The 20,182-nt window shown below is 34.4% G+C and overlaps 1 protein-coding gene across 1 annotated transcript in view; it reads left to right on the top strand.

Annotated features, from left to right (window-relative positions):
• Positions 1-5,129: 5,129 nt before the first annotated feature.
• Positions 5,130-20,182, top strand: part of sfl (N-deacetylase and N-sulfotransferase sfl) — a 127,551-nt gene continuing 112,498 nt past the window's right edge. Inside the window, exon 1 of the mRNA XM_072540766.1 lies at positions 5,130-5,291. The gene's annotated coding sequence lies outside the window, so the exon portion shown is untranslated. The remainder of the gene's footprint in view (positions 5,292-20,182) is intronic.

The raw sequence follows: 20,182 nt of genomic DNA, 5'->3' as shown, positions 1-20,182 counted from the left end.
CCCAAAATTTTTGCTCTTCCTTAATAGAAAGTTTACAATAGTTTGCATTTCTTATTAATTGTTCCATAGCGTCGGTCTTAAACTCTGTGTTGTGTGAGGCAATATGTCTTTTTATGTATTTTTCTTTGTATGTGTTTACAACTTCCATGAGCTCTGATTTTAAATAATCTTCTTCAAAAAAGATATCTTTCTCTAGCAACCATGTCTTAATTTGATCTTTATTGAAGGCTTGTGCCGGAATCACTTCTTCTCTCCTCGAATGGTACGAAGCGTTGTCCACCACTACAACAGTTTTCTCTGGAAGATTAGGAAGCAGATTTTCCTTAAACCATTGTTCAAATATAGGACCATCCATCTCATCATGATAGTCCGCTGAGTTTTTTAGCTAAAAACCAAAAAGCAGCACCTTTTACAAAGCCCAATTCGCTACCCGCATGCACTATAACAAATCGGGGGCCTCGTTGTGTCGGCTGTTTTAGGCTTGTTGACAACCCCTTAAAAAACGCATCCCTGGTTGAAGTCACTGAGAGGTCCTTCCATTTTTTGGAAACACTATGTCCATTCACTCAAGTTTCGTCCAAATAAACGACGGTGTATCCTTGAGAACGAAATTTTTTTATCTCACGCAAATACTGATACCTCCATTTTAGAATATCGGGCCGTTCAATCACGCTTGACTTTACTCCTCGTTTGCAAAAAACAAAGTTCATTTCATGGAGTATTCTCCATATTGTTGTGCGTGGCATGTTTGCTAAATCTTTTGTCTTTTTTAACCAGTGCAAAAACTTTGTTCAATCTCGGCGGTAAATTTTTAAAGAAAAAACTATGCACGATGACGATGGCACGTAGCTGCGTACGAACTACTGCATCGTAAGTGAACTTTCTGCTGTTCACTTTACTTTTGGTACGTTTTCTATGGGCCTTAGTCCTCCTTCCGCAGTTTCTATGCGTATTTTAGAAATAGTACTAAAACTTAATCCCGTCATAGCACTTACTTTATCTGTTAAACTTCCAACACATTCACCACTTCTTAAATTTAGATGATAATTAAATACATTTAAAATAATTTATTTTGCACGGATGTCCAAGATATTCCCTTGGCTTAATTTTTGAATTTCCATTTTCAATTCGACCCCCCCAACGAAAACTGTCGTAACTCATTTTTTTTCAATTTTGAGTTATTACCATAATCAGATTTCATGATACAGAAATTTATTCCAGAGAATACTATAATAACTCAAATCGTAATATAGACAACACAATATACGTTAATGTAAATGTAGTATCTCAATGCTCTCTGTATTTTACCGCGAAGAAAGTAGTATTATGGAGTTACTATAGTGTTCGCTGTAAATTTGTGAGAAGGGACCTAGATACGGCTATCCGTTTCAAGCGAATAAAATTATAGGTTATGTTAAATGTCGTTTCACATTAGATGAAGTACTAAAGAGAATCTTGTTTATTGTTATAATAATTTATAATCATGTCGCAGAGAACTAAACGAATTTTGGGATTACTTGTTAATAATAATACACAAATAGCATCAGGTAAGTTGTTATCATTACATTTATTTAAATATCTGTTTAAAATCTGAATGTTCTACATAGCATGGACAGTAAAAAGTTAGTTTCAAAGGAACAATCTAGCTATTTAATCATTTAAACGTTTCTTTTTTTTTGCTTAAATTTTTTTATTTTTTTTTTTGTTTTAGACAACGAAAACGAAAGTAACGACGACAATCATACCGTTGGCGTTGATACCAATATATTTCCTTCTGATTATTTCGATGATGATACGAAATATGTTTCCTCTGGATCAAGGAACAATCTAGGTATTTAATCATTTAAACCTTTCTTTTATTTTTAATTTAAATTTCTTTATTTTTTTTGTTTTAGATAACGAAAATGAAAGTAACTACGACAATCATACCGTTGACATTGATACCAACATATTTCCTTCTAACTATTCCGATGATGATCCAAACTATGTTCCCTCAAGATCAGAAGCCGAAAACGAAAATTTGAATCTATCTGATAACAAGAGAAGTAATGTGTCATTGGACAGACTATCATCAAAAAGAAAGCGAAAAGTAACAGAAAATGTTAAGATAGGAAGAAAACGAGTTAGAAATGAGAACAAATGGATTGACAAAAAAGTCAAAAGAGAACTTAATAGCGGTCTGGAACATAAGAACCGCAAAGATAAGTTTATACCTGCAAAGAAGATGAAGGTTCCTTGTAAGGATATTTGCAGATATAAATGTAATAGCATATTAAATTTTGAAACAAGACAAGTAATTTTTGACGAATTTTGGAAACTTGGAGATCATACCAGGCAGTGGGATTTTCTTGCAAGGTGCGTGACACAACAACATAAAACGCAAATCACTGTAAACAATTCTAGGAGAAACTTTTCGCGCAAATATAAATTTAATATTGGTAATACTGAGAAACAAATTTGCAAAACAATGTTCTTGAATACGCTTGCGATTTCTGAAACTTTTGTTAGCACTGCATTGAAAAAAATTAGTGAAGCTGGTACCATAGAGGCAGATAAGAGGGGAAAACATAATACTAGACCGCACAAGATCCCGGATAGTGTAAAAGATAACATTATAGAACACATAAAATTATTTCCACTTGTACCTTCTCATTATACAAGGAAAAACTCAAAACGCATGTACTTAGAGGAGGGCTTAAACATATCTGTAATGCACCGAATGTACGTGGAATATGCCAAACTCAAAAAATGGGATGCCGTCGCTACAGTTAGATAATACAGGGATACTTTAAACTCACAATTCAACATTGCATTTTTCAAGCCTAAGAAAGATCAGTGTTCAGTATGCAGTGCGTATAACAATACAGATCCAGAGAAAAGAACTCAATCAATGGAAGACAATTACACTAGCCATGTTTTAAACAAAGAATCTGTTAGAAATCTGAAAGATGCTAATAAGGAATTGTCAAAAACTGATAAATCGTTTTTAACAATATGCTTCGATTTGCAGAAAGTATTAGTAACGCCCAAGTCAGAGGTAAGTAACTTTTATTATAAGAGTAAGCTTGCAACTTATAATTTTACTATTTATGACTTGGGCAATAATCAAGGATATTGCTACGTATGGCATGAACAAATATCAAAAAGGGGGCCGAATGAAATTGCAAGCTGTTTATGGCATTTTTTAAAAGGTGCAAAACAAGATGGCATTCGAAAAGTCGTGTTATACTCCGACAATTGCGGAGGGCAAAACCGTAATCGTTTTATTTTTTCGATGTTTGCTCATGCGTCGGTGACTTTGGATCTGGAAATAACACACCGTTTTCTTGAGATTGGTCATACCCAGAACGAAAATGACAGCATGCACGCTGTGATAGAAGTTGCAAAGAAACGACATTCGAATATTTATACTCCTGACCAGTGGATTAGCCTTATAAAGATGGCAAAAGTTACTTCTCCACAATATAGAGTGAAAGAAATGTCTCAAGAAGACTTTTTTAGTTTTAAACCAATGGTTCAGAAACAGAACTGGAAGAGAACTAACACTGCGGAGGTGGTAAAGATAAGCAAAATTAGGGAAATTCACTTCGAACCAAAGAATCCTTATAAAGTTTATTTTACCTACAGTTTTGCAGAAAATTACAAAGAACTCGACATCGCAACATCAAAATTACGTAAACCCCAAGAATATAAACTACCACGTTTATACCGATGTCTTTTACCAATTGACAGTAAAAAATTAAATGGTCTATTAAGTTTATGTAAAGCCAATTTGATACCAGCAATGTACCATGGGTTTTATAACTCCCTGCGGCCTGCTAGTGAAGACATTCTAGCAGAGTGCTCTACAGATCAAGAAACTGGTTCCGAATCTGAACAATAGCAGTGTAGTGTACTGAGCAATTAGTCGTTAATTATTATTATAATTAGTGTTATAATGCCATTATAAATAAGTTGCTAAAAATAAAATATTTGTTAATTTTATTTGTTTTATTATTGTAGTATGTTTTTATAACTGATATTTTGTCGACGAAGACTGTAGTAACTCATTCAAAATCCAAAATTGAATAACCTTATGAAATTTATATTCATTTGCAATAATTCTGATTGCACAAATGGTTACTGAGTGAAAAAATGAAAAACGTAGTAGTGATAACTAAAAAATTACAGAACGTCACTTTTCACAATTATTTTTAAACGCAATTATCTCGGAATGAGCGATCTTGAGTTACGACAGTTTTCGTTGGGAGGGTCGAATTAACATTGAACTGTAAAGTCACACTTTTAATGACATTTGGTGAGCTGATTTATTATATTATAAAGATTTTCTAGGTGAATTATATCCTAAGTGCAATGTTAGTGGTTGAAAAATATTGAATAAGAAAGGGCTTGTTTCCCCCTCTTTTTTGTATTTATTGCTATTTTGTAGCAATGGTACTATTTTAATTTATTTTTAATCAGTCGTATCTTATAAAAAATTTAAAGGTATAACCAAGGAAAGTAGAAAAATCATTTTTTTTTTAGTAATTTGTAAATATTTTAATTTTTTTATTAATATTTCAGACCTATTTGAGTGGGAGGATAAACCAATTATTATTATTGGAGTAATCATACCACTTTTTCTGTAGAAATCAGAATGCCACCTCTCACATTCACCTCAAAACTGAACCGCCCTGGTCTAGTAGTGGTTTATTTAAAATGAAGTATTTCCCAAAAATCTACTTTATACTTATTTTACAAAAACCTAATTTATACTCAATATTCAAAATCAAAATTCAGAATACTGCATTTAGCAAATACATATTTTCAACAATCAGACCAACTAAAAAGGCAGTTGTTTGTTAAAAATTAATCTAATAGTATGAAATAGTATTGTGACTTATTTTTATGATTTAAGTTAAAACCACTTCTCAGTGTTTACCCAAATATTTATAAATTGTTTTTATAATAACTACAAGACAATAAAATTATTTAAAAAAAAAAATATTTTAGAAATAATATTAAAGAGCCCTGAACCCCTGATGATTAGACTACTAATAATACCGCATGAGAGTATTGCCATCTGCTGAATGTGTTTAAAAATGGATGTCTGCTTGACATTGACACAATTGTCAAATTTGGAAATGATCACTAAGAAGAGAGAGTATTAAAATAGTAGTGATTTGAAGAAATTGTAACGAACTGTAACTAAAAAGTGTTTTTTCGGTTGTTATAGACATAAACAAACAAACATTTTATGGTGTTAGTATAGTGCGTTACATCAATATGTGAACAAAATAAAGATAACTAAAGTAAGTAACGTTAACCAAGTATAGGTTATATTTTGATACATTTGTGTGCTTTGAATACAACAATAAATTAATTTGCGCTGCACGTTTTATTTAACATTCAACCAGTTAATGAAGAGGTTTATTCACATCAGGTATCATACTCGAGTATAATACGATACATACTTAGATAAGTTATTTTGGTTTGCATGGTTTGATACATTCCCAAGTAAATCAGTGTAATATGTTCATTTATTTGAATGATTGTGGTTTTAATACATGTGCATTAATTTATGAACGCTTGCAGTGCATAATAAATCATTCATAACTAACAAGACATGCAATAAAATCCTGAGATACAAAGATTGTATTATTTAGGATAAGTAACTTTAAGATTATATTTTAAAAATCAGTGTAGAAGATAATAAGGTAAATATCAAAATGTAATAATTAAACAAATAAAATTATTTAAGTATCTATTTAAAACAATATAAATTTGAATTAGCTCTTTAGTTACTATAGCTTGACAATAGTTAATTAAAATTTGGTATTGGTTTCAAATGTTATATTTTAAAAAATCAGTGTAGAAGGTAAATATCAAAATTTAATAATTAAACAAATAAAATTATTCAAGTATCTATTTAAATCAATATTAATGTAAGATAGTCCTTTAGTTACTATAAATTGACAATATTTAATTAAAATTTGGTATTGGCACATTATATTGCTAAAGAATTCTTTTAGCATTAAACTGTGGTATTAAAATGTGGTAACCCCTTATTTCAGAGAATACAATATTGGCCTAGCCAAGCCCTATTGGCTTCCACTTCAACAAGTGATTTTTTGGTTAGTTTTGGTCTAGTTCGTTTAGTATTTAACTTATGAAAAAGCAACTATTATTTTGAGTATGACTCTACTGTGCAATAAAACCTTTTATAAGAACTACAGTATCCTTAATTTCATTGTTAATTACACAGTCCAGCAAAAAAAAATTATAAAACTTCTTACAACTTTATGTGAATCCTATGTATTGTTTGGCGATACAAAAGAATCTGAAATTAGATTTTACATATCACCCACAGTTTTCCCACAATAGTACACTAGTTTATTCTGTATTATAATAATTTGAAAAAGACAAAATACCGAAATATATTAAAATGGTACATTATTAGAATAATACCTTTGATCTAATTCTTATTATGTTGTTACTGATGAAGTGACCAACAGTCACCACCCACCATGTTGTTGTTCCAACATTCCTGGTATCGTTTCTCCATCACCTTGATATCCTGGTGGAATCATTCTCCTTGTTCTTCACTGACATCACCCAGATTTTCAGGAAAAAAGTCAAAATGGTTATGCAAAAAGTAGATTTTGAGACTGAGTAGATTAGACATCCCAAATCTTTAAACTCATCTATTAAATTAGCTACTATAAGCTCGTAGTTTGGGTCTTTCACATTACCTAAAAACTTGGTTACAACTTTTTTGAATGCAATCCAAGCTTCTTTTTTCTTAGTAGTCATCTTGGTTTCAAAGGTAGACTTGAACATCATTTTACAAATATCTGGTCCAACAAAAACACCTTCTTTCAATTTGGCTTCTGATAGATGGGGAAACTTTCCACTCATGTACTTGAAACATTCTCCATATTTAGGCAAGGCCTTGACAAACTGTTTCATTAGGCCTAACTTTATATTTAGATGTGGAAGTAGGATCTTTTTTGGATCTACCAAAGTTTTGTACAAAATGTTCGTCTGTGTTCAAACATTTCTTGTGGGGCATTGTTTTGTGGACCAGTGTTTATCTCTTGCTCTACTGTCCCATTCACAAATAAAACATGGAAACTTGGTAAATCCCTTTTGTTGACCAAGTAGCATGCGAACAACTTTTAAATCTCCACAGATCATCCAATTGTGAGCTGATTTTCTGTATAATTGTGTCAAGATTTTCATATGTCTCTTTCATATGAACTGAATGAGCAATAGGAAGTGGAGCATAAGTGTTCCCATTGTGTAAGAGTTCAGCTTTAAAAAAGTCTATAAAAAGCCTCAAATCATCCTTATTATACTCAATAACAAACTCATTCATTAGACCACCAATATCATAACAGAAGACCAAATCCCCTTCCGTCCTGAAAAAACTGAGCAAACTGTTAATCTCTGTACCTGTATTTGTAAATAGTTGTACCAGGTGACAACAAATTCTTCTTCTTTTAATTAATCCAAGCAATTCTGATTTTTCCTTTGTCAAACTCAAACCTCTTGATAAGTCATCTAACTTAGCTTATGTAAACAACTGTAGTTGTAAATTTTCTGAAGGACACTGAAATTCACCATCACTTCCTGGACCACTTGCATCAGATTCTGATTCACTAGTATCTAAAACATCATCAATATAATAGAGGAGGCTCTGGGACTGGCAGTTCGGGTCCATGATCTACCGGACGGATAGCAGATGGGAGATTAGGATAAACAATCACTTTCTTATTTTTGGAGTTATATCCAGAACCATCGACAGTATAAAAATAACAATCATTTGAATGATTTTTTTGCTCCCTCCATACCATAGGAACTGCAAATCTGAAAGCTTTTTCTCTTTCTTCGACCACTTCCTTAAATCCTCAACATAGACATAACATACATTGAGAGAACTCCAACCTATGTCTTGGTCACCAATTTTCACAGCAAAATATACAAAATACAACTTTTTTAGAAAATCAGTAATGTTTCTCTGATGTTTTTTAATAACAAAATCACCACATTATGTAACAACATGTATTTGGACAGTTTTTACAACCGCGACTAGCCATACTTAGAAGCGTATGAGTCAAACACTGAAAAGTGAGGTTATGAAGGAACTACTTCTTAAGAACAAAATAGAAAATGACTATAGAGATTACGAAGCAGAGGAGCAAGCTGGTGTTAGAGCTGGGCGATCCACAGTAGACCACTTGTACTCTATTACGCAAGTTATTGAGAAAAAAACAGCCGTCAATAAAGAAGTTCACCTGGTGTATATAGACTTACAAAAAGCATATGACAGTGTACCCCTCAGTAAACTATGGTCAACCCTACAGCAAACCAACGTTAAGCATGGTCTTATCAAAGCAGTCCAAAGTCTGTATAATGGAACAACTGCAAAAATTAAAACTGGATCAAGGATATCTGAGCGATTTAAGGTCACGAAAGGACTAAAGCAGGGTTGCTGTATTTCGCCTACCCTTTTCAAAATGTATCTGGAACAAGCACTCAAGCTGTGGAAAAGAAAATGTAATGGCATAGGAATCCCTCTCAATGACGAGACTTGAGTTACATGACTCAGAAGCTAATAGAAGAATATAACAAATGGGGTCTCGAAGTCAACATTAAGAAAACTGAAACTATGTGTATTGGAGGGACAAAGCAGTCCATTATATTAGACAATGGGGTAGAAATTAGACACTGTGATGAATACAAGTATCTGGGTATGAAGATAACTCAAGATGGAACACTCGATGCTGCTATAAAAGACAGAAACATACAGGATAGAAAAGCCATATCCATGATGAACGGCATTCTGTGGGACCAAACAATATCAAAAGCGAACAAACAACTCATATACAACACCATACTTAAAAGTGTAATCGCATATGGCAGTGAAGTTTGGCCAATGAAACAAAGAACAGAGAAACTGTTACTAGCAACGGAAATGGATTTCTGGAGAAGAGCAGCAGGCAAATCAAGAAGTGATCGGATACCAAATGAGAGAATACGAGAAATGATGGGAGTCAAGCATACAATAGTTGATGACATAAAAACAAAACAGTTAATATGGTACGGCCATATACAGAGAATGCCAGATGACAGGATTCCGAAACAGATTTTGACGTGGACACCACAAGGAAGAAGAAAAAGAGGAAGGCCGAGAAGAAGCTGGAGAGAGGGAATTGAAAAAGAACTAGAGGAAAGAGAAATCTCTCCGGGCCTATGGTTAAATAGAGAAGAATGGCGGTTAGGAGTCGGAAGGCGTCGGAGAACGCTGTGAACCGATAGTAGTAGTAGTAGAATAAAGGAACTATACAGCTGTTAATGAAGAAGAATAAGAGCGAGGAGTGTTCTACAATTCATTAACAGTGCTACCAACCAAGTAACATTAGATTTCTCTGTTCGTTACACAAAATAAAATGTAATTATACAATTTTAAATGTTAAATTGTGAAAGAATGGTAGATGATACAGCACTTTTAATATAATTTTTAGACCCAGCACACTAAAATACATAAGATAGAGTTAATTTTATCAAAAAAAAATGTTCATCATTGGCCTGTGTTATCCATTTCTATGTATTACAGCTTTTATTTCTAGATCAGAGGTCAGAAAGATCTGTATTGATTTATATAAAAAAAAACATTTTCCAATAATTGGATGAAGCATCATGATCCTTTTGATTTATCTCACTTTGTTTTCAACATAGTTTTAATTAGATAAAAATTAGGATTTTTCATCTATATTGTACTTAGCGTTTCTAATATGTCTCAAAATAAAGGTTGTTCAATCTCTGCAAATCACTTATTTACTGCTCATATATAATTATTTGACGAAAATAATTTACACAAGTTTTCTTTTAAATTTCTAGAAACAGTTGGTAACTTAAATCTGGATTCTCAACTAATTCAAATGCTACACTTGAGTCATTGCAGCTGTTGCAATGGCAAGAGAACACCTTCGTGCAAAATCTTCTTGTGTTTTTTGGGCATCGCATAATTTTGGAACGCTTTCTTTCTTTCTTTCTTTCTCCCCTTCCTTTTACCCTATCAGGGTGTCAGATTTGGGCTAGTTATTTTAATTTCCATTTACCCACCTCTTCCATTCTTTTCTGTTTCCTGCCATTATTTTCAATTCCTTGAGTGATTTTTGTTTAAGTTTTCCTGCCTCTACTACTTGCTGTATCCATTTTTTTCTTGGTCTGCCTCTTTTTCTTTTTCCGATGTTTTTTGCTTCATAAATTTTTCTTGTTATTCTATTGGATTGCATTCTCATCAGATGCCCATACCAGTTCATTTGTCTCTTTGTTATTTTGTTCATTATCGGTTCCTGGTTGGCCATTCTCCTAATAGTCTCGTTGCTTAATCTATCCCATTTTGTCTTTCCAACTATCCTTCTTAGATGTCTCATCTCCATTGCGTTTATCCTGCTCTTATATTTTTCCAGAAATGTCCAGTTTTCACTTGCATAGAGCACAGTCGGTATCACTATTGTGTTATATATTTTTATTCTTGTTTCTCGTGCAAGGAATTTTGGAACTCAATTGGCATAATAAGCACTTGCAATTGTGGCTCTCTTTTGCAAGAAATCTACTATGTTACTCCTTTAGGATTTCAAAATACAATTAAGTATGGTTTTCCCTGCTGAAGTTTACATCTGAATGAATGTGTCTACTCTTTATTCTGTATTTAGGTCTCTATCTTTTGATAGTACTCATATATTGCAACTAATCTTGCAATAAAATTTTATTTGTCTCGACTATACTATGTTTACAGAGAACTGCAAATGTCTTTTTGAGTTCCCTTGTGTGTATCTATTAACATTCATAGCGTCGATCTTGCACACAATTTTTTCATGTCCAATTCAGCAGTAACTGTATTATATCCACATTTTATAAGAGATATTCTATGTTCTTCATTATCGGATTAAACTAAACAATTATTTCCTTATTAAAAAGCATTCATTACAAATTCTTCTAACTGTTCACAAATATTTCTTAATTATTTAATATTTATGTAAGCATATTTTTATATAAAGTGACCTATGGTTTATTGAAATTTTAAGATGTGTTATCATTTATGAAAATATCAATTACTCTTAATTATGCACTTCAACTTCAATAAAATGTAATGTATGTGATATAAGATAAAATTCCATATGACTATGTAAATATTGTTTGAAACACCCAACAAACAAAATTTTTGAACTTTTCGCTATGAAGAAAAAATAGTTTTTATTGCCAATCTATGTATTTAGTAGTAAATTAGGGGATCTAAAAAATTCATTGTACAAGTCTTAGATGACATCACTGCCTCAAAACTTTTTCTCTGTTAGTTTTTGTTTTTACAAAATCCAAAAAGTTTGGAGTGATATTTTTTATTTGGTCAGAAATAGACATTTATTACTTCCATATATAGTGAAAATTTACTCGTTCAAAATTATTATAAAGTCAAGTTTCAATATACAGAGTTGGGTCAGTAAAGTCCACCCTGATATTTAGCAATATTCATTGAATTTTGTAAAAATGTGAAAGCAGGTCGTTTTTTAATACAAAGGGAACATCTTTTAACGATATAGATATTTGTCATTTGTCAACCTCCTCCCTTCCAGTGCCACAAACCTTTAATTTTAAGTAAGGAATATACCATGTGTGGCACATCTTTAGATAGGTATGTTGCTGGAGAATTTAGACATTCACAAGGAAACAAAGTTCCTGTATTTGGCTGTATACCATATATTAAAAATTTTGAATAAAATCCTTTATAAAAAGGTATATAAAAAACCCAGTTGGGCTATGTTGAATTGACAAAACGTTTTCGGAATAAATATTCCATCATCAGTGTCTAATTAATACATGGATGTAGCCACTAAATATGTGGGTAAAAACCCTTTAAAAATTATATTAAATGAAATTTAGTTTACATTATGTCTAATTTACAGTTAAGATGTTAAAGTTACCGTTGGATTGGTAACATGGCGACATATGACTCTACATTAAGTTGCAAGTCCTGAGACGGTATGTCTACGAGGACTTTATCAAAGCAACTGGGTTGTTCAGTTGCTTTGTTGCTTTGATAAAGTCCTCGTAGACATACCGTCTCAGGACTTGCAACTTAATGTAGAGTCATATGTCGCCATGTTACCAATCCAACGGTAACTTTAACATCTTAACTGTAAATTAGACATAATGTAAACTAAATTTCATTTAATAATTTTTAAAGGGTTTTTACCCACATATTTTTAGTGGCTACATCCATGTATTAATTAGACACTGATGATGGAATACTTATTCCGAAAACGTTTTGTCAATTCAATATAGCCCAACTGGGTTTTTTATATACCTTTTTATAAAGGATTTTATTCAAAATTATCAAAAAGTATCAGTTTATTGAAAGTGTTACACCTCTTAAAACTAAACGTAATGCTTATTTTTTTTTACAATAAATGTAACGCTATGTGAAGTATAAAACGATGTCAAAAACGTAACTTACAGAGAAAAGTTAATGAACGTTACCAAACCGCTTGTTACTATCGTAGAAATAAATAGAAACTACATGCCAATATTTTGAAGTAGTTTATTACTAAGTACATTTTGTTAATATCTAAAGAAAAGAATTTGAACTTGTTACAGTTATTTTGCCTACCACATAGGGTATTACTATAGGGGGTTGAAAATTGGGGACAGAAATTGCTAGATTGGGGATAGGGCAAGCAAAACATACCGAAACGTTTGCAAACTGCTACTCTGGGTTTGTTTGCAGAGCTGGGGCATAGATAAGTGAATATCAAGAGGACTGGAATGGGTAACTACAAAAAGTGAAACAAAATGGGTACTTACATGAATATCCTGGACAAACACAATACGAGAAAGTTCCTAAGCTATTTAAAATGGACGCCGCTTACAAGAATCTTCCTGCTGGGTGGAAAGATAGGCTTTTCTTTCCTGATTTTCAGTAAATGTTGATATTTTCTTTAAAAGTTCCGGGGTTGGAACTGGACTCAAAGTTCACTGCAACACAAACAAATGCGTCTCACAAACTGTGAAAATAGTCTGGAATGACCTGGGACAAACAAAATCAAGATGGAAGCTGGGCACTGGATTATCTCGACGCAATTTTCGAAACTTACAAATTCCTCATATGGGACACGGCACGTAAACAAAACTGTGATTACTCTGACAAAAATTGACACATTACATTCGAGTATAATTCTCTTTTCTACAAACAAATTTGCCGGTTTCTGCAGACCACCCACGCCGCGTCTTCTTTCTTTAAAATCTCTTTCCAACCTTAACTTGAACTCCACATTTAACTGCTACAATACTCTATATTTCCATGACAAAAACGAAAAGCCATCTTACGAATTAAAAAAAATCCGGACTCGAAACAATGGAGCGACCACTTCGGTGATCTATTGCAGAGTGATAATCTTTAAAAATCATTCGCCCAACTGGGTATAAACAAAGCATAAATGAACATATTCCTGTTTATTTGACGCGCAAAATATCCTAAAACGGCTTCTCGATCAAAGAAATACCAAGGAGAGATACGCAAGGACATACGCATCTGTGATATATAAACAAACTTTAAAATATGTTTATTATCAGTTCTAGCGATGCAAAAGGATTGAAAACATTCTTCGGTATTTTAATACATACAAGGCGATGTCAATACATACGAAAGAAAATAGAAATGCTACAAACTTAAGATTACTAGATTCTAGTTGATAAAAAATAAAAACACGTTAATGTCGCAAATAACTTGTTAAAAACCAATAATGTCCATTTTCGACATAAGCTTACATAGAGATTTTTCATTTGTATAGCAATGTTTCATAGAATTATTTAGCATTTGAAAAATAGATCGGTCCATCTGGCTTTTGTTGATCTTAAGAAGGCATATGACTCAATACCTAGAACCAAGCTATGGGAAGCAATGGAAGACATCGAAGTTCCACGAAGATTAATAAACGCGGTAAAAGCACTCTACAAGAATAACGAAGTAGCTATCAAAACGGGCAATAGAATATGCAGGCCATTTAAGACGACAAAGGGACTACTACAGGGTTGCTCCACATCCCCCACCCTGTTCAAAATATTCCTGGAAAAAACCCTGAAACCATGGAAAAGAAAGTGCGAAGGAATGGGTATACCAGTAAGGAACGAATATCTATATACGCTAAGTTTTGCCGACGACCAAATAGTGATCGCACAAGACGAGGATGACCTCAGTTTTATGATGAGAAAACTGGAGCAGGAATATACAAAGAATGGGATGGAAATAAACCTAAAGAAAACTGAATACCTTACAACGGAGAATACAGAAATAAAACAGCTGGAAATAGACGAAGGTAAACAAATCAAAGGAACAGACAAGTATAAGTATTAAGGTTTCATAATATCAAACAAAGGAACAACGGAGGAAGATATAAAAAATAGACTAGGACAAACAAGAGACTGCATACGAAAATTGAACCCGGTACTATGGGATAAGAACATCAGCATGAAACCAAAGAAAAAAATATATAATACCATGACAAGAAGTATCCTCACTTATGGGTGTGAAAATTGGACAATAAATAAGAAAACCAAAATCAAAATAAGAGCAACAGAGATGGAATTCCTAAGGAGAAGCTGCAGAGTAACAAGAAGAGATAGAATAAATAACATGGAGATTAAGAGGAGAATGGGAATGAACTCCGACATAATAGTCTACATCGAACAGAAGAGGTTAACCTGGTACGGACATGTCAGAAGAGCAGACCAAAATCGGTGGATAAATAGAATAACAGAGTGGAGCCCGATAGGAAGAAGAAAGAGAGGCAGACCCCGAAGATCTTTCAGAGATGAAGTGGACGAAGCAATGAGTAAAAGAAACCTACAGGAAGGGGACTGACTAAACAGGAAAAATTGGAGAAAACGGTTGAGTGAAGGAATACAGTGAAAACTGTGGAAATCCTTGTAATATATTTAGCATTTGGAAGACAAAATCATTTTAACACTTGTAAATGTAAATGGGGTCATTTTTTCTCCAATTCGGCGTCGAATCGGCCTAATAATTTGGCTTAATAGAGCCCTGTGACCGTTTTGCCATTCTCCAGGTAGTCGACGTAGATCACCCCTTGTGAATCCCATAAAATGGTGGCCATCGCCTTTCCGGCCGATAGGACAGTCTTCGCCTCCTTCGGAGCACGTTCGCCGGGTGCCGCCACTGTTTCGACTGTTTCTTGGTCCCTGGTGTGTACCAATGAATTCATGTTTCGTCAACGGTTACAAAAGGATGTAGAAACTACTTCGGATTAACACTGCTCTGAAATGGTCTCACGGTTAAACTTGTTGTCTAGAGTGGGAAAACGCGGCAATCATAGCGCCAACAGCTTTCTCATGCCCAAAATTTCACGCAGGATATGACATAATCGGTCGTTTGAGATAACTACTGTCTCAGCTATCTCGCGTACCTTCTGTCACGTTATCTCCCGTGGTAACGGATTTCGGGGCACCTGGGCGTGGCTCATCAAAAACTGACATGCGACCACATTGGAACTCGTTAAATCAATTTTTGAGGGTTGCCATCGAAGGAGAAGAGTCACCGTACACAACATCCAAGCGCTCTCTGATTTCGCTGTGAGTTTCCTTAACCCTTTCGCTACAGGCCAAGTATCGGTTGAGCGTTGCTCATATACGGCGCCGGGACAAGTTTGCACTTCGCGATCGAGGCGGCCACTCAGTAGTTTACATTCTTTATATTGAAGTGGTTGAATCGTTTTCCGTTTGTCGGCAATTTGTTTATATTCGTTTTATCGAAGTAGTTGATTTTTTTTTTCGTAAAACTTCAAAAAAACGGTATTCAGAAAGTACGGCGCCAGGGTGGGTGATGTGCTGCCGTGTATGTACGGCATCAGTATGGTGTATTTGTGGATCGTAACGTACATGAACGATACTAGTAAGCAAGATGAACAATGTAGAACGTACTATTACGATTATAGCTCTCCAAAGATGTAAATACTTAAAAATGTACGGTGACAGAACCTAAACGATGGAGATCAATTTGCGTAATAGTACGGCGCTCGCTCATCAAAGCTGTAAATGAAAATCGTACTTTTACGGCAACAGTATCTAAAGGATTAATAAAACAAGAATCGGATCACCACCAAGGTATTGCTCTTTTTCCATTTTTCTAAAATCCGCGGACACGCCCGCTTTAACACGCGGTCGAAACAAAACTACGAGTCCGATTCGGCTGAAATTTTGACATTAGCCGTCTACGAGAATGTACTATACGATATTAGATTTCTCTTGAGAGATAGTGACGTTAGGCTAAGTATGCTTGACTTGGTAGCTCAAGTTTGCCATCTTTCATTTTTCTAGGAACAACAGATTTTATTGATCAACTTGTTGTTTGCTTGCTTTCCTAAATTCCATTATAATTGGTTGGGTAAAAAACCAACTTTTCTTTCATCACTCGAAGTTATCTTACGTGCTGCAGCGCTATTGGACAATTACGAATAAATTTTTCTTGCAGAAAAGTATTCCACTATATCGTTAATTTCTGGTCAATGTCTATAAATTTGAACGGTTCCGACTTTTTTCTTGTATCTTGTAACAAATTTATCCAATCTACGGGTAGTTCCATCCTAGTCTTCAAATTTATCAAGCCCATGTTTTTTTCACATTCTAGATACGAATATCCTCTGATGGGGAATGTGACTTGAATAGTATCTAGACCCTTTATATCGTGGACAATGTAATGAAGTAGCCGAACACCCGTAAAATTTTTATTTTGTCCTCCAGCTGAGTCGCAGAAAATGTGAAGGTGACCGACTTCTGTTGGTAGTTCATTGAAAAGAAAGAAGAACAGAAACGATGATATCTCGTCAGATCCCTTCCTTGACACATATTCAGGATATGTACGTAACAGTACGTGAATGTTGAACGAAAACATAGAAAGTTGTCTAAGGGTGGCCGCACACAGAAAGAGCAAAACTGTTTTAGTCAAAAACGTTTTTGACTAATCGAGTCTGATGCTGATGTTTCCATATACACTACTCAACAATTGAAGTGGATAATTTTAAAATTCCTAAAATTAACATATAAAACTATTTTTAAAATAATTGTCTGTACTATACTTTATATGCTATCTTTATTGCCAATATTTTTTGCATGTGGTTTTTTTCTCCCTATTCTTATCGGCCCTTATCTCGTACAAAGAGAGACATGTTGTTTTAAACATGAATATATCATTGGTATAAAAGTGCTTGTAATGGCTTAACCAGTTGTCAATAAATCAAGAAATCTATTTATCACAAAAACATTATGCCGTAAAGATGTTTAGAACTAGTGCAGCTCGAGCAATTAGTTCGTTGGATCCAACAAGGCATAACTCAATAAGAGATTGTTATGAGGCTAAATGTGTCGCAAAGTGTGATAAGTCCTGCATGAAATCGGTATGTAGCAACTGGATCTGCAATATACAGGCATGGAGGAGGAAGAGAACGATCTACAACTTGTCGGCAAGACCGTTTTATAGTTTTGACGGCAAGAATAAATCCAACATTCACGGCTTCCAGAATTAACAGTATCTTCAGGCATGCTACTGGACGAGCGATTTCCAGTCAAACTGTCAGAAGACGGTTACATGCATCCAATTTAAGGGCTAGATGGCGCGCTACCCATCCACGTCTAACTAGGGAGCAGCGTGCATGCAGATATCGCCGGGCGATGGAACACTATCAGTGGATTTTCGAAAATTGAAGGATTTGTCTCTTTACAGACGAGTCCAGATTTCGTTTACATACGAATTATGGCCGAATATTGATGTGGAGGGAAAGAGGACAGCGTTGCAATGAAAATCTGAGAGTCCCAACCACTCTTTTTGGAGGTGGATCCGTTTGCGTGTGGGGAGGCAAATGTTTTGACGGTCGCACGGACTTAGTCGTCTTAATTAATGAGACAATGACTGCTACACGATATTGAGACAGAGTTATAGTACCAATAGTTGTTCCATCTTTTGGTGCAATAGGCAAACAATTTGTTCTGATTGATGATAATGCTCGCCCCCACCGTGCGAGAATTGTCAACGAGTATATAGAAGCTCATGACATTACAAGAATGGAATGGCCACCGTGTTCACCTGATATAAATTGCATTGAATATGTTTGGGCCGAAATGTCTAAGCAACAAAACATGCTCCTTCAACCACTCAAACCTTAGATCAGTTGGCCAATACATTACGCGCGATTTGGGAACGTATACCGCAGCAGTTCATCAATAATTTAATAAGAGGTCTTCCAAATAGAGTTAGAGCACTAAGGCGACACAGAGACCCACATACTATTAATTTTTTTTATTCGGGATATTAGAAATTGGACAGAAATAGAAATTTTAGGTTGTTATTTTTACAATTTTTGTTTATTTTCGATTTTTTTTTCTTAAAGAGTTTCTTTTTTCCGGTTCATTTGTATGAAAATACGAATTAAAGATAAATCTTTATTTATATCACTCCATTTTTCTATTTGACCTTATGAACAAAAAATAAAATACACATTTTCATAATATCCACTTCAATTGTTGAGAAGTGTAAATGAAATGAGCTGACGCACACTGATTAGTCGTGTGTCTAAAGCATGTTTAGGCTCATTTAGTTTCAGTCCGTCTGTGTGATGTTGATTACCGGATCGTCGTTTTGTGTCGAAACATTTCAATGTACGCAGGCGCAACGTGTTTTTGGAATTCCCTTCTTGAAACCGCTCGAGTAATCAACAAGAAGCACATGTGGAAACAGCGATATTTTGCTTGTTTATATTGTGTGTATTATGGAAGTGGACGCAGAAAAATTAATTGTACTGATTGAGGCCAGATTCTTTTCTCATTTATAGGATGCACCCAAAATTGTCTTTTATTTTGCGTTTTTTCGTCCTATAGGAGTAACCACTGCCAGAAAACTAGTGCAATTTCGTCGTTATCTGTCGACATCTTTAATAAAACTGATTGCAGTATGGTTTGTGCAAACATTTTGTTTCTGAAAACAAAATGTTTCTTGTGGAAACAAAAACGTTTTCGTTTCAAACAAAAACGTTTTTGACTAAAACAGTTTTGCTCTTTCTGTGTGCGGCCACCCTCATAATAAACATCGTTAGTGCTAATGTGGGGTAGCGAAATGTTTTTCTGTAGCTGTATGTAGCTTTTATTCGGGCAGCTTGTTTTCTATTATAGAAAACTTGGGCACGAGATTTGTGCACTTAATTTTCCATAGATATAGCTTTTATCTGTGCTGCATCGTAAACAGAATGAAGATTCTTGATTTTTGTATTAAACTCATCACACTTGCTACAGGTATCTGCCCTAGGGTATCCAAATGAAATGTTAAACTTGCTATTAAAAATATTTCGGTAGGTGTCATACAAAACAGATGCAGCAGGATACTTTTCTTTAAACATTTGAAACATTTTCATAATATTCAAATCTTCACTTAAATACACTTTTTTGGAGTCGTGAATGCTATAATGACTCAACCTGCCTCGAAAAGAAGCAATATGTTGCTGAATCTGGGTACCCGGTAGTTTTCAGTGAGGTTTGAATGTGACCAACTTAGATCTAGTGATACCATCCATTACAGTAAAGACACTACTGCAAACAGATTTCTTCTATTATGTTTTCCCTCTTCATTCGTACTCTGTAACGATAGTTAACATCATGATGATGTTCTTCATCGATTTGTCCGTTACCTTCGTCTAACAATTGGCAATACAGCAATTAAGTCAGCTAAATAAATGTTTTGTATAAAATTAGCAACCACGAAGATGGCGATATTGAGGATCCCATGTTTCGAATGAATGAAGATGATCGGCAATCACCCCCCACCGAAGAAGAAATTAGAGAAGCCATCGCAACACTGAAAAATAATAAAGCTCCCGGTTCGAATAATCTCCCTGCCGAACTTTTCAAAAATGGCGGCGACCCCCTCATGAAACACATGCATAAACTGATAACTGCAATCTGGCAACAGAAAGAAACACCCACAGACTGGAAGTTAGGTGTACTGTGTCCTATACACAAAAAGGGAGACATGATGGTGTGTGATAATTATAGAGGCATCACTCTACTCAATATGGCATATAAAGTGTTGTCCAACGTATTGTACAAAAGACTCCTCCCCTACGCCGAACAAATAGTG

The sequence above is a fragment of the Diabrotica undecimpunctata genome, chromosome 8, assembly GCF_040954645.1.
Source record: "Diabrotica undecimpunctata isolate CICGRU chromosome 8, icDiaUnde3, whole genome shotgun sequence".
In the NCBI taxonomy this organism is placed as follows: Eukaryota; Metazoa; Arthropoda; class Insecta; order Coleoptera; family Chrysomelidae; genus Diabrotica; species Diabrotica undecimpunctata.
This window is presented reverse-complemented; position numbering and strand designations above follow the sequence as displayed.